Source organism: Gouania willdenowi, chromosome 5, assembly GCF_900634775.1.
Source record: "Gouania willdenowi chromosome 5, fGouWil2.1, whole genome shotgun sequence".
Classification (NCBI taxonomy): Eukaryota; Metazoa; Chordata; class Actinopteri; order Blenniiformes; family Gobiesocidae; genus Gouania; species Gouania willdenowi.
In genome coordinates this window covers 19,942,673-19,956,660 of record NC_041048.1, presented here as the reverse complement: position 1 = coordinate 19,956,660, position 13,988 = coordinate 19,942,673, and the positions used below count along the sequence as shown (strand labels likewise).

The 13,988-nt window shown below is 37.5% G+C and overlaps 1 protein-coding gene across 3 annotated transcripts in view; it reads right to left on the bottom strand.

The window, feature by feature from the left end:
• The window catches only part of col7a1 (collagen, type VII, alpha 1), a 92,452-nt gene extending 81,000 nt beyond the window's left edge, over nt 1-11,452 (bottom strand). For all 3 annotated transcript variants that reach the window (XM_028447796.1, XM_028447798.1, XM_028447797.1), the window contains exon 1: nt 11,154-11,452. The gene's annotated coding sequence lies outside the window, so the exon portion shown is untranslated. The remainder of the gene's footprint in view (nt 1-11,153) is intronic.
• Nucleotides 11,453-13,988: the final 2,536 nt, after the last annotated feature.

Sequence of the window (13,988 nt, the reverse complement as noted above, 5' to 3'; positions counted from 1 at the left end):
ATATTCTTTCAGTTGTCAGTGGACTTTAATCGACTATAGACACCCTGCATCACCAAGTTTGTTTGCATGTTATTACAACAAAATTAATCTGACTGTCATTCAATCATTTCTCATTTCAATCACCATCTCTGCTCATCAAATACAAGCTTTACATATTAATATGAGCAGCACAAATACTTTAATGCTGCTCCAAAAGCTGAACACAAAATTGGTATATTATATAACCAGTAATCCTGTTCTTTCTCATATTTTTAGATCTGTTTATCTATCATTACATATACACCACATTCTAATCTAATTTTATCACATTTTGTTTTTGAATAGTAAAGAAAACCTAAAAATAATCACGGAATACAATTTTACACAATCACAAATACTAATTTATGATCACAATATTTAGAACTGATGTATGTTTTTTTATCATTATACCATATCATCCACATATTATAATATCCATATTATTATTTCTGACAATTTCCTTTATATTTGTTTATTCACTTATTTATCTATTTTATTAAACAATAACTTTTAGATTGTATCATTGAATATATACATGACATTCATGTGATACACACATGTTACAAGAAGCACACCTGAATGGGAAACTAAAAGTTTAAAGTCATTTTCTGTAGAATTTATTTTAAATTTTAGTCGTCCCAGATAAATCTTATGAAAGCCTTTCTGAACTGGATAATTACTAAGCACTGCACAGCACCAAACAAGGAAACAAACAAAAACACATTTGTAGCAAAGCTTTCCTTTTGTGTATGGGTTTTCTCCTACAGTCCAGCCAACTCTCCTATTTGAGTAAATGTGCATGTCCCAGTGTGTTTGACATTTAAAGGACTGGTGGCCTGTCCTGGGAGTACACAGCCACTTGCTTGGAGGTTCTAGCACAGACTGTATACCGATCAGCGGTCGTCCATCCTCCACCGAGTGTGGAGCATCGGGAAAGACACACATCATGAAGTGAGAGAGGACAGGGACCTCGCCTAACAAACCATCTTTTTTGTAACATATGTTTTATTCGCTAAATAAAACAGACCCACTATTTCGGACAGCTTTGCAAACACATGTTATTAATACTAACTTTGAGTTGTTTAATTCACACACTTGCAAGCTCCTCCCCTCCGCCCCGCCCCTCTCAAAGCCAAAGCTAGTCTGCAGGCCAACACGAGGAAAGTTGTGGTCTAGTGGTCTTGAAACATGGCAGGAGAACCGCAGCAAAAAAGCTTGGTAAACAAGTGGCAAGTCAAATCCTCTTATATGGGAACATTTTGGGTTTGATGATGAAGATCTAGAGCAAAGACACATCACGTGCAAGAAGTGTTTTGTTTTGTGTAAAAGTGAATATACTTGATTTTAGTGGTTGAAGGATTTTATTTTATTTAAAGAATATATTTTGTTTCTTTGTACAAAAAATACATAACTTTTTGGTTGACAAATAATCATTTGAAAAATCAATTATCACTAAAATAATCGTGATTATTGTTTTTTTCTATAATCGAGCAGCCCTATGAAGAGGTATATGAAATATGAAAGAATGAAATGATGTGATACAGAATAACAAGTTTTTGCAATAAATATATTATAAGATCATCAATAATTGTTGCTAAGCTAATCCTAAAACAATATTGTATGTGGTAAAATGATGAAATATGTCAGTTTTAAAATACAAAATACTTGTAATCAAACATCCTTCCTGCATCTATTCATTGTGGTCTGTGGTGGTCTAGGTCAGGGGTCGACAACCTATGACTCAGCAACCAATCACAGTGCCCCTCTGACCATCAAGTACGTCATCAGGCTCATTTGTTTCAACATAAACGACGCACAATAACTGTGAAATCTCAGCACCAAAAAAGGAGAAATCTCTGCTCCCGGTGAAATATGTAAAAGCCCCACCCCCTCGGTTACCGAAGCTGCACGTCAGTCACTCTGCTGACTAAAGCTGCTAGAGCCTCCATAAAACAGTTCACAGTAGGGATGTAACGATTAATCGTAAGGCAGTTAAAAATCGATTCATAGGTATCAAGGTTCACATCGATGCTGTGAAAACTGAATCGCAGTACTTATTTTAACCAGCAGATGGCGCTATCCAGAAGTCATTGTGGCGGGCGAAATCTGCTAATACTTTCTTTCTGGCCGCCTTCTACTCTTAAACATATTCATAAATGATTCCTTATTCCTTCAGCACTGAAAAAATATCTGTAATATTACGTGAATATCTGTAAAAGTCACGTTTTTCTATTAACCCTGTCTGCTAGCGTAGCATCTCTTCTTCACTGCACTTAGCTGCATGCCAACCGACCACTGGGTTACCATCGGCCTCTGCTGGTTCAAACAAATATCTGACGCAAATACAGTGCAGACTGTTTTTTTTTAAGGTCCAATTGTTAAGGCACAAAATACATTTTCAGTTGCACTTTTAAAAACAAAAATAACTATTATGCAGTTTTGTATTGTTTACTATGGAACCAGAATTTAAATGAATAAGCTTCTTCATTTGTATTATTCCTTTATTTATTTCATTCAAGATTTATTTTTAGTTAAATTGCATTGTTTTGAATAGTTCATCAAGGAATTTTTTTTACAATGAAAAATAAAAGGAAAATAGTACCGTATTTTCTATTTTTTTCCCCCAAAAAAATAAAGGAATATTTTTCAGTCATTTAAGTACAGTCCCATTTTGTAAAATAAATCGTAAGAGAATCGTATCGTGAACCCAGTATCGTGAATCGAATCGTATGTTGAGTGAATCGTTACATCCCTAGTTCACAGAGTAGCAATGAATGCTGAATCTGAAGACTTCTCAGTCACACCCGAAACAAAACAGGGTTAACAGTTGTGCGTAGCTGTCTTAGTAAAAATGTGGTGAACCTGCTTATATGTATATGGCTCTCAGCTTCTCATTTGTTGGGTGGGCGGGGCTTAAATGGCTGTTATGATGCTAAACGTTGCCTGTCCATAGGTAATGTGTTGTTAAAACTGCTATATGTAACTTTTTTTTGGCATCATTTGGTCAAAAATTAATAATCATCTTTGAGCATATTGTAATCATAGTGTTCTGAGTGGACAGTGAATCTCATCTTCTTCTCTTCTGGCTCTGTAAAAGGACATTTAGAAATCCAGGAGCATGACGCTCCTAGAATGTCAGCCAATCAGAGATCTTTCTACAAACATGTGTGCTCCATGAGCTGTTTTTGGCGTTACTATTGGCTGCTCATCTGAAGTCAGACGCGTTCAGGTACCCTCGGTAGTAAAAGTGAAATGACGTCCAAGCAGAAGTCTCCATAACAGTGTTAGACACAACACTTACACAGCAAGTCACGCAGGAAAAGGCAGACCGAGGTGGAGAAGCAACAGTTCAAAGCCACAAAAACTGAGGAAGAACGGACAACTTCCGCTTTCTCCTGACCCCAGTGTGTGTGTGGTCGTCCGCATCACACACACATTGGTGTCAGAGCGAGAGTGAGAACAGACGGGATGAATCGCATGTAAACCAAGAGAAGCTTATTCAAGGTGAATTAATTCTAGAGTCTGGATGCGGAGTGATGGTTGTCAATCTGCTCAGAGCGGCAGGCAGCCGGGATCACAGCTGCGTCTGTGAGATCTCTGGCGGGGATGAGCCGACGGCAGCAGAACAGTAACTATAGAGTGATACGTGTATTCATATTAGAGTTTCTAAAACACCAGAAAAATTTCCAATAACACAAGATAAAGTCCATACACTTGTCACTAGTCTATATTGCGAAAAAAGTCGCTAAGACCATTCTCAAAATGGAGAGGAGAGAGGATTCTGCAAACTGCAGCTTTAAAGTATGAGTTTAAACCTCGGTGAGGTTTTCTTTCAGTTGTATTCAACTTTGATTATATAGATCTAGTTTGTTGTGTGTGTGTGTGTGTGTGTGTGTGTGTGTGTGTGTGTGTGTGTGTGTGTGTGTGTGTGTGTGTGTGTGTTTGAGAGAGAGAATAATTAGACCCCGTTCTGTCTTCATTTAGGTGCGTCTCATCTCCTAATTACCTTCCCTTACTAATTAAAGGAGTGTTTGGACAGAGCGGTGGATAGATCATTGCTTTTTCCAGCCTGATTTGTTGTATGTCAGTAATTTGGTCAGTTCAGTTGTCTTCGGACCTTTATTCTGTACTTTTGTGGAAGGTTTTGCTATTCAATTAAATTGACTTCAGGCATTTAGTCCTTTCTTTTCTACCTGAGTCATCTCCACCTGATGCTATTATTGTCTTTGTCAAAAAGAAATGCACTGGAACAGACCGTGACACAGTTAACACAAAACTTACTTTGAAATACATGCCCCCACCCCACCCGTTTTAAACATTTAAATATTCCCCCTCCCAACATGACATTGATTAGGTATGTTTTTTTCCATATTTGTTTTTGGATATTTTGTGTCTGGACCACAGATGCTCAACCCTTACGTACAATCATCACAGTAAAAAAGTAACACATTAAACACATTTTCAACCCATCAATTTAACACTCATCACAATCATTTGTGTAAATCAGAAATACAAAACCTTGTTTTTGATTACGACCCATCTTCACATTACAGTTGTGAAAATAGCTGCCAGATGTTGAATGAAAGGCAAGAAACACTAATCCAGTTTGTAAAACTGTGAGGCCAAAAACACACGTTCAACGACAAAATCAAAACAATGAGAGGACATTTAAGGGAAAGACGTGAATTATGAGAGCTGTGAGAAAAAAGAAGACAGACAGAGTTTTACACTACCAGAAGCTTGTGTCGGAATACAAACAACATTCCTATCATCTGGACATTTTGTGGTGAGAATGACGGGGAACAGAACCTTTTGTTGCAGGGCTTGAAACCATATGAAACAGCTGTAGTTTGTGATAGGTTTAACGTTCAGATGAAAAGAGACATAAATCTCCACCAACTGGTCTGTCAAATTGCTGTGATGCCATAAGAGACCACAATTTAAAGCTGTGGTGCTCCTCATTCCTACAGAACACTCTGTGGTACCAGACCCTCATGAGCATCAGCTGAACAGTAATGTTCATGGATTCCATGATTTATTTTTTTAACTCAAATTGCTTATTTGTTCTATGCTTTCATTTCAGAGTAAAATGACACAATAAACTGAATAATTTTCAGTAAAAAAAATGGAAAAAGTGTGGTGTTCTAAATTCTAAAAGTTTTGACAGTAGTGTAATTTCTCTGGCTTGGGCAAATTAGAGCTGAAGATAATAATAATGTTAATGGGTCAGATTTAGAAACCTGTGAGGAAACAAAATAAATGCTGATAAATAAAAAACCCATAATTAAACAAAAATGTACGTCAAAAATCAAGTACGACACAATTAAAAGGGAGATATAAGTTCTACTGAAATGGATTATTCTGACTGCTCCTTTTCAGTTATTTAGATGCCATAAAGATGTATGAGAGCAGCATTAATGTCACCCAATTTCCCTTCAGGGATAAATGGTTGACTGAATCTGAGCAGGTTTATTGATTAAGTTTTGATCAACTTAATTTAAATTAACCTACAATGTTTCAGACTCTACAATCCCTGGCATCGATGGTCTCGTCCACAACAAAACGCAACTTTTCCCACGGATCTTCTGTAGCACTGATGAGATGTTTAAACATTGAGCAGGTGAAGCTGCTCAAGTTTTCAAGGAGCCCTGCTGTGCTTGATGAGAAACGGACGGAGCTTCACAGACACATTAAAGTTAAACGGTGGCTCCGTATTTAGGAGTCAGTGATGATTTGCATAGTCTTTTGGTACTTTAGACAGTGTTTCGGGTGGTTTAGGTGGCGTTTGAAGCAGCCAGGACGGGTGGGGGAGGGTGGTGACGGCGTTTCATGCTGATTTAGTCCATTTCATTGGTCGATTCCGTGATTCCGTCCGCAATTTTGTTAACGTGGATTTTATAGCAACTTAAACACTCTGCATTTCTTTGTTCTTTGCTGTCTAATGTCTCAGTAATAACTAGAATATCTATTTAATAACTTTCCTCTTCTGTTTACACGTAGCGAGCCATGTTTTCTCGGAGAGAAGTGGTCATGTGATGATGTATGCCACGTTCTGTGACGTGTTGCTGAAAAAGTGTTTCTTTAGCGTTTTCATGACACATTTTGATATCAAAATATCTGAAATACCTTCTCGTGAAAGTGTAAAAACTTGTTAGCGATATTTGAGTGTTTTTTCAAAACTCGGGTCTGCATCTCCACGTTTCCACATCCATTGCGGTGTGTATTAATTCTTATGTGCACTGCTTTGTTTGCACAATGAAGTAATTTTCGGATCTCTATAACGCAGATCAAGTACAGCCGTGAGTCACGACTTTGGAACGTTTCCAGACATGCCAGTGCTGATACTTTGAGAACACTATTGTTGGCTCGGCTTGGAGTTGTGGGTGAGGCTTATGCTTATTGCCGCTAATTTGTTGTTGGTTTTTGCTATATTTGTCTGACATGTTGGCTTTTTCTGGGTTTTGCTTTGAAAGACACCGTCTTCATACTGGTTGGAACGCGTTCAGGCCAAATTCTGTTGGACCAGTACTCAACTATTATCAACCCATCCTCCTTACTCTGCTTGTAATCTGTTTGACAATTTTGGGATTGCTGGAGCCCCAAAACACGGCTATCAAACCTAGACACTTAGCATGGATGTAAACACAACACAGAAACATCATGACCACTGGGTCCAAAACGTTTACATCATTACAGGTGGTTGGTTAATGAAAAATTCAGCTTGAAGAGCCAAATCTTTGTTCCACATTAGAACTCCCGGATCTTGTGTTTAGACTAACCCGAATGCTAAAAGTCAAGGATGTAAAGTCAGCAGAACTCACTATAAACATGGTGGACCAAAAGGATTCCTAACTGATTCACTGAGAGAATCCACTGGAAACAGTGCTGACTGGGTTAAGGACACTGGAATTAATTACTGAAAAGGCAGACAGAAAAGAACCAGATTAATTTAATGTGTGCCTCAGATTAACCCTGGTCCATTAAATGAATCAGATTTACCAGTCCTAGCCATCACACCAATTACAAAGAAACAAAATACTTATAAATACAATTAGTGCATTGGGAGGTTAGTATCATCTCTGTCCTGTAGCTTAGTGTGGAAAAATGATTGTATACAAAAAAAGAAGAAAACATTTTTTAAAATAAGAAGCTTTGCTGCACCTCTAAAAATCATCTAATGAACATGTCATATCTTGCTAGTTTATACCTGAAGCTAAGAATATGGTCGCCACATATCTCAGCGAAGCTGTCAGTTACTGTGTTTTACTGAAGTGAGAGTTAATGACCTCAGGAGCATGAATTTATGTGATAAATACTGCACTTAACCATTCCTGAACACTGCGCCCTCATAAAGAAGCAAAATAACAACAAATTACCTTTGGTTGATATTTTGCTGTAGTAAGCATGCAGCCTTCCAAATGTAAACCACTAGCTTTTCTGTCCTCACTGTTTTTGTAATAATAATCAAACAATGACTATATTATACAAATTACTAACCACAAAAACCTGCATCCCTTAATTGTAATTGTGGTTTTTAATCAACATTTTCTTTGAGCTCACGTAAGTGTTAAAACCATGCACTAAATCTTATTAAAAAAAAAAGAATGACCCTTGGACTTGTAAGTTTTACAAGCTTTAATCTTCTTCCTGTTGCTGTCACTACAAACCCACAAAACCAATTCTATTTTCAGACTTCACCACAGTTTGCGTGCGCCTGCAACGCTGTTGGCTTTCATTTTGAAGTAATTGTTCTCAGTTCCCTGTGTTGACTGCTAGAGCGATCTGTTTCTTTTTAAATGTGATGCTTTGAGGTTCACTGTAGCTTTTACAAAGAAGGCATATTTCACTGTCGTCTGAGGACACAGATTACAAACTGCACCACACCTATGGTAATATATGTCTTCCCAATGTACAATCATTTGGTACCTAATGTTTCCTTCCCTCTCACAATAGTGTGATGTTACAATCTGTATTCATGATTTTAGATTAGTCTGTTCTTTTGGGCAGGAAGGCTTAGTGATGGACGCAGACACGCACAGGAAGAGTTTTTTTTGTTTTTTTTTTTTTTTTATACTAGACTGAAAGTGCATCTGTTGACCTTATTTGAGAATAGTGGCAGATCCAAAAATAAAAGAAAATGTGTGTTTGTTTTTTACAAATGGGGTTTAAGGCTAATGGGGTACCACTAGCTTTTGGCCTTGTCTACATCTGCAACTGATCAAGTGTGGTGGAAAAGTCAAACACAGAGTAGCAAGTGTGAACCACTTGAAAAGCATTTGAGAAAGGGGTTACGGAGACAAAAAAAGAAAAGAAAAGAACAACAAGCATTATATGGACAAAAAGAAAAAAAAATAGTACTAATCTCTCATGTTATGGTGGGCACAGTGCAGAGAATGTAAAACCCTTTTCTAAAAACTCAGTTCAGGCAAGATCACAGTTCTGTGGTTTAGCAGAGATGCCATTCTCCCAAGGGGGGTCGGACGACCACAAGCCACTGCAGTGTGACAGAGAGCAGGAGCCAGACTCCCTCTGCAAAACATCAGGGAGTGACAAAGAGTGACACAAGGCCAAGGGGGATGGGGAGGGTGAGATGTCACTGTGAATTACTCAAGTCTGCTGCAAATAAAGTTCACACACCACAGTTCCTGGTACACAGTGACCCAAAGCTGCAGGAACAAGGAAACAAGGTGAAGTCACATTTGACCTCTCTGATAAAGAAAACAAGTGCACGGGCAGCAACAAGCAGTATTATCACATCACGACATTTTAATGGATCAATCCCAGTCTATAACACCATGCCATGCCCGAACATGGCTATGCACAAAACAAATGATGGGGGAAAAAAATCAGGTGAAAAGGTCCTTCTAAAACCAGTCACATCAGGGCATGATTATGGTGGTGTACAAGCCAAAGGACCTTAAAGACTATAGGAGGAGAGAAGCAACAGGGAAAGCCAAGTTCACCTGTGTGACTGTAGTAGCACAGTGCCAAGGGTGCAGTGAAGCAAACATACATAAAGTTCTCTGTTTTGGGTGTTTTGTAAATGTTCTGGCATTTGTTTCTGTTCCGTTACAATTTCCTCCAGCAGAACACTTGAAAACGATTTTCAAAAGGAGCCAGAGGAAGGGAAAGGATGATGTGCCTCATCTTGTTCAAAGCAAAAGTTTTGGCTGTGGGCAAAGGTAAAGGTTTAAGAGTGCCGTACGTATCTGTAAATAAGTAAAAGTCGGCCTGTTTTATATTACTAAGATAATTATTGCCCATCATTAGCAAACAACAGTGCCTAACTGTCTCTAAACAAGGCATTTCAATAACTTTCAAGCCCAATAACATTAAGCTTTAAAGATCAATAAGCTTAACAGATATTGTTAATCATTCTTTTGTTTCTTAGGATTTAAAGCTTGTTGTATAGAGGATTTTCACGTGCGTCATCAATAGTGTCATCAACCCAGAAGTTGCCATTTTGGCGATAAGCAGCAGCGCAAAAAACCACACGCACACAAGCAAATCCAGAATTTTGAGAGCAAACGGTGAACTATTTCGATGGATAAATCACAGAAAAGCTCCTCAAAATGCATAATAGATGCAAAGGCATAGAGGGAAGAACTTGGTCCACAGGAAAGGGCACGATATTTTGAAAAGTTACGCTATATTGGTGATGTAGTCGGCTCCCTAGTCTTGGATCATTGACGACCCGGAGAGTCTTCCGTCTATTATGTATCCTGATATCGTCAACTACCTGGTTTTCGGCAAGTCTACACGCAGCGGAAGACCTTAAATCTTATAAAAGTTTGGAGGTTTTCTGGTCCTGCTCATGTTTTCATGCAGTCTGTGAATATTTTAGCTTGTAAAAAGTTGCTCACGTTTATGTTTTGTTTCGCTATGTTACGATCCAAATAGTATCCAAATGAACTGGTGACTGACTATCGACTGTGGGGCTGGTGTGAGGAACAATAGATGTTAGAACTTCTACCATTTGACACTTTCGCAAAACAAATTACAGCTTTTTTGAGGGCAGTAAAAAAAAATTATTTTGCACATTATAAATATCGCTAACGGCAGCCGTCAACACACATGGAAGTTGATCATAAGAAACGAGTATCACCAGTAGATTTGTTACACCACCTCTGGTTCCACATATCATGAGCATGTTTTACGTATCATCCCTTTTTTAGTTTTGATTTATTTATGTATTAATAACGTTTCAATTCACCAGTAATGTGACTTGATTATTATGTGCGTTGATTATTTTTATGTCCGGACTGGGAGCAAAAGTCCGCCCAGTCACCAGATTATCTGGACACTATTTGGACCGTAACACTGTTCGGTAAAGTTGGCAGATATTCACAGATTAAGTCTTCCAGCATCAATAACTCTTTAACAAAAAGTCATCAACACAAATTACACCTCTGCCATCAGTGTGAGGTGAACAACATGATAAAAGATCATTTTTATCAAACGCAGCAGAATAAAAGTCCATCTTGGTTTTTCCATTTTCCTGTTTCTGGTTTTAAATTAATAAAACAAAAAAAAACAAAAAACAATCTGTTTTTTCTATTTTTTTTATCTGGTTTTGAAACAAAATAACTGCCTCCTTTCCTCTGATCATTTTTGACATTGTTCTCCCTGATTTGTTATAACTTTTGGCAGTCTATTAAACTCCAAATATTTTTCATGGCCTGACCGATTGGTACAGCCAAAAAACACAGCAATAATTCACAATTTGCTCTCGAAATTCGAGATTTGCTTGTGTTCGTGCTTTTTGCTGCTGCAATATCGCAAGACCCTCTATTGATGTTGCTACTCATTTTAGAATAGGCTATTAAAGGATTGCTATTGCAATTGCTCCCATCGCAGAAACAAGTTATTTTATTAACTTTGTACAAAACATTTTGTCACTTTGTTGAGTTATTATGCACAGAGGTGTGAACATTTTTGTGTTGCAAGTAATTATCATGTTCAGTTCTAGGTGAGTTTAGGCATGGCATGTCATTAAATCTTAACTTTAAAAAATAAAAATAAAAATAAAAAAGCAGCACAGTCTCTTTTCATTCACTCCTAATGTGTGTAATAATATTTGATAGAATCAAGGCACTTATCCACGCTCCTCTATCCACCCCAAAGGGTTGCTTTACCTGGGACTCTCTCCCGCCTTCCCACCAGTTGCATATCCAGCCCAACCCCTCCGTGCCAGCTCAGTGTACAGTCCAAAAGTCCTGGTTCTGAGTGTCTCAGGCTGATTGAGTGCAGAATAACAGGCAAGCTCCACTTCTACCGCTGCATCCCTGTAGACCGACGCACTGTGTGCTGAGTGGGCTGAAGCCAAGCTACAGAGGAACAGTCCAGACTTGTTGGGATGCCTGAAGGAGAGTCCTGAGCCCTGCTCTCTGTTGTCTCTCCTTTCACTCTCCTCTCCTTTCCTCTCTTTCCTAACCCTCCCTGCTGCTGATTGAAAGTCACCCACGCAACCACATGGAGCCCAAACACACAGGCCTAAAGCCCTGGTATTTGTCCTGTACAGGTGAAACCCAGTTTATTTCTAATGTTCACCCAAAGCTATGCATGCGCTTTACTCATGAAAACAATAAATAAACTAACACTAATGATAAATAAACTAAAATAATAAAATAAACAATCATATACAGGTGTGGACTGGAACAATAATTCTGTCATGGCATTTTCTGTCCAGACCCCTTTTCAAAAAGTTCTGACATTTTTTTCAGACTTTAGCTTCCTCTTGCCTATAAACACCCTATTTTTTTTTCCTATTTTTTGCCCTTTTTTTACCCTTAATTATTTTGTCCTATCTTTAATTTTTTGGCCACTTTTCATTCAAATAAGCTATTTTTTGCCCTATGTATACCACGTGTTTCCTTTTTACCCTACATTTTGCCTGTATTTGTTCCACATTTTTATCCTTTTGCATTATTATTTGCCACATTTTGCTCATTAAAACTAGGGATGTCCCGATACAACTTTTTCATTTCTGATATGATACTGACATTGCAGCCTTGCGTATCGGCCGATACCGATATTGATCCGATATCAGCATGAATCATACATACTTTTATAATTTTTTATAATTTTTTCTTTAATAAAAAAATAATAATTACTTATTTTGTAGTGTGGAATGTTAAAAAGGCTTGATCAAGTGATGTTACTCAAACAGACAACAATAGCCAGCAACAGTAGGTATGAGAAGAACTGACCTATTTATTATTAACCAATTGGTTACATACATTTTAACCTTCAACATAATATCTACAGTATTCTACAATTGAAAAAATAAAAAATAAATAAGCTAATATCGGACCGATATCCGATATCAATATTGGATTGGGACACCCCTAATTAAAGCTACCCATTGCCATTACCTACCACCTGGTTCCTCCTAATTTGTTATTTTTTGGGCCACTTTTCACTGCTTTTGGCCTGTTTTAGTACACACTTTTCTTGCCACTTTTGGACCATTTTTGGCCAACTGTTAATTCAATTCAATTTTATTAATTTTGTGCAAAATACAACAAAGTCATGTCAAAGCGCTGAAGTCCAGAGTGAGAAAGAAAGAAAGAAATCCCAACAACATCGACATGAACAAGCATTTAGTGACAGTGGGGAAGAAAAAACATGTTACCATGTCTGCCTCCACTCGCTCGTTAAAAAAAAAAAAAACGCAGCGGACTGGACCGACGGCCCACCGGGACAATGCCCGGTATGCCAGATGGTCAGTCCGCCCCTGATCATAAACATGTAGGGCTGGGCGATATCGACCGTAACTCATATCTCGATATTTTTTCTTAAAATGATGATATACAATATAAATCTCGATCATTTTAATTCAATAAAGTCTGAGTTTTCTTCACTACTAATAAATAGTAGTGGTGAGCCTTTGATAGATAAGAAAACACTTGTAAAAAGTTGTAAGGGGAGATTATTATTATTATTATTATTATTATTATTATTATTATTATTATTACTATTATTATTATTATTATTATTATTATTATTATTACTATTATTATTATTATTATTATTATCTCCGCCACGGAGGTAATATTTTCACTAACGTTTGATTTATCCTTTGATTTTCTGTTAACGGGATTGCATGAAAAGTATTTACAGATTTAGACAAAAATGTAACCGAAGACAAAACTTACGGCATGGAAGACTCTTTTGGAGGAGATCCGGATCAATATAGTGATTGTAGATCAGTTTTTAAAAATCAAAAAATCACTCTCTCGTCATTGGCAAAATTTCAAAAATGTATATCTTGGTTTATAATTGACTGATTTTTATAAAATTTGTATTTGTAAATTTGAAACTGTCGGGTTGCTTCTTCAATTACCCCACTGAGTTTCATCCAGATCGGATCTGTATTCTAGATTTTTTTTTTTTTAAATGGGGCAACCCATACATTTGGAACTACTGTATCGTTATTAATGGGGATAGATATTTTTTACAAGCCATTACCGTATTAATATTATGGTAGTATGACCAGGATTACTGATCATGATAATTGTGAATATCTGGAAAAGATTACATTTGGCGCAGATAACAATGGAAAGAGAATATTCTGTTAACTGGAAGTAGCCTCCAGCAGAGGCCGACTCAGGGCTGGAGACCATCTGCTGTTCAGCTTCTCAATGGGAAGTTCTGTTATTTTATTGCAGATTTCTGTCTTTGAGGCCACACAGTATCAGAACAAAATGTTCAAAGATCAGTGCGAGGTCACCATCCTACCATTTGGATCTCCAGTCGTTGTCTTCTTTAGCTACAGCTCTTTTGTGCAGATGGTATGTTTCATTTTTATTTATCGTGTATAAAAACATCATCACCAAGTTAAAGGTGAATATCTTTTTGATTGAGACTTGCATAAAGAGATGCACGTGCAGGCGTTTAGGAAGATGTGACAGACAGAATCTGTGCAAGGCAGATGTGTTCTACAGCTTTGCATCCTTTAGATGCTTCGA